Here is a 2,272-nt window from a genome sequence, read left to right on the forward strand (position 1 = left end):
TAATTAGTATTCAATTCAACATATTTTTTTTAAATACTTCTTGTAGGAGCTATATGTTACACAGTAGTGTATTGTGCAAAAACTTTTTCTTTTTTTTTAAGAATTGTATGGGGGTAGTCCACACTGTGTTGTGATGTCAATATTCTTCATTTATTATATATTTTTCCTATTGTTGCTTCATTCTTTGTAAACTTCGTATGATGGGGAGGAACCCTTGCTAGGTTTATTTGATTCTCCATGGAAATATGATTGTCTTTAAAATATACTTCTGGCTTGATCTTCAATATAAGGAAACATATTTAATAACCTGCATAAAGAAGACATTCAGAATTGTCTGAGATGTTATCTTAGATTCAGGATAGTAAACATTATCCCTAATTTCCTTAATCTCCATGGAAGGAATCAGGGTCAGCATTGCCCCAAAGTACACATAAGCAACCCACTTACTGATTAAGATATCTACAGCCTTTGGCTGTCCATGGAAATATAGTAGAAAGTCAGTCACCAATTGCAAAAAGCCTTTTCAAAGCTCCTTGGGGCTTTGAAGGATGTCTTTTCTCTGAGGAGCCCTTGATCCTAGGATGCCAATGCCATGAGTCCACAATGTCTGGAATCAACTTCAGCCTCCTCACTTCCTCTAGAGCTGTGTGAGGAGGAAAGGAATAATCAATCCTAGAATCAGCCAGGTTGGGCCATAGGCTAGACAAAACCAGGGGCTATTCACACAAGAGGAAGCCAAAACTCAAAAAGATCCTACCCCAACAAAAGCTATGGTTGCAGGGTTACAATGCAAAGGTGGCTCACTGACCTGTGAGAGTTGAATTTGCCCATTGCAGCAGCTCTGTCTGCAGGAGGTGCTGCTCTTCCTTGATCTGTAATCTGTTCCAGCTCATATTCGAGATTTTCTGACCTAGAGGTTGAAGGCAGTTAGGGACAGGTCCTGGTGGGTACCTGCTATGTTGGCTTTGAGTCTGAAGCTGCTGTATTCACCTGGACAGTGCATCAAGACTAGTCTTTCAGCTGTGGTCATTCTCTGCATCCTGCAAAGGATAAAGGGAACAGACCTTGGCAAAAGGAAGAGAACATGCTGGGTAGGAGAGCATACTCCTTTAATCCCAGAATGTGGAAAGCAGAGACAGGTGGATCTCTGTGAGTTTCAGGGCAGCCTGATCTAAAGAGTGAGTTCCAGGACAGGGTGCTCCAAATCTACAAAGAATAAGAGGGTGAAGGAGGACAATGAGAAGAAGGAGTAGGAGGTGAAAGAAACAGACACTGAGAACTGCTCACTTGGCATTAGCACTGGGCTCTCTTCCTTAAATCCTAATTATGATATCACATGACACCCACAAATCACATGGCCACAGACTTCTAACCTCTTCAGTGAAATCTCTCTGTGATATTCACTAATAGCTCCCCTCGATTGCAGGCCTCCTAACATGATGACATTTAGGTGTGTGATATGTGATAGACCCATATCTCTCAATGGACAGAAGCTTCCATTGAGAGTTGGCAAGGGGAAGGGAGTTGGCTTGCCAATCATCCAGTATCTTACAAGGGGACTCTCCAGAGAAACTTGTGAATGATCACAGAAATGAACAACTGGGTGGTATGTGTATGTGGTAGGAGTCTGGATGGTTGGGTAATGGTTACATGGGTGTCTCTATGTTTATGCTTCACATGTGGGCAGTCTGCCCCCTTCTGCCTCAGCCTACCAGATGCTGCTAAGCACAGGGCTCAAAGATCTTCTCATGGATCTCCTTAATGAGCCTCTTCACCTCCTTACAGGACTCTTGTAGTTCAATCTGCTCCTTTGTTAGCCATCTGTTCTTCAGTTTTGACATGTGCACATTTTTTCTTCACCTGAATCCATTCTCTTAGGACCTGGCCATGGTAGTAACTGAACCAACAACAAAAATTGGTGAGATCCATGCATTCTCCTTGTGATGTCCCTTCACTCCAAATACCACCAGTGCTGCAAAGCCATGCTTCCTTAGACAGCCCAGGAATGGAACTCTCAGTATGCAAGCCAGCATCACTCAGAGGAAGGGCAAATCCAGAGAATAATCAAATTGCATAAACCAGACACTCTTCAACTTTCAGAAAAATTCAAACTACTTCTGAAAACCCTGTTACCAAAAAGAAGAGATCCTGTGCCTCTGTGAACAGGGTGCAGTCTCCACCTGTGATATCTTTTCATTGGTATGAGGAAAGCATCTGCAGCTAGAGGCCAAACATTATCTGAAGGAGGACAGGAAGTCCCAACCAGAATAAG

Source organism: Phodopus roborovskii, unplaced genomic scaffold, assembly GCF_943737965.1.
Source record: "Phodopus roborovskii unplaced genomic scaffold, PHOROB, whole genome shotgun sequence".
In the NCBI taxonomy this organism is placed as follows: Eukaryota; Metazoa; Chordata; class Mammalia; order Rodentia; family Cricetidae; genus Phodopus; species Phodopus roborovskii.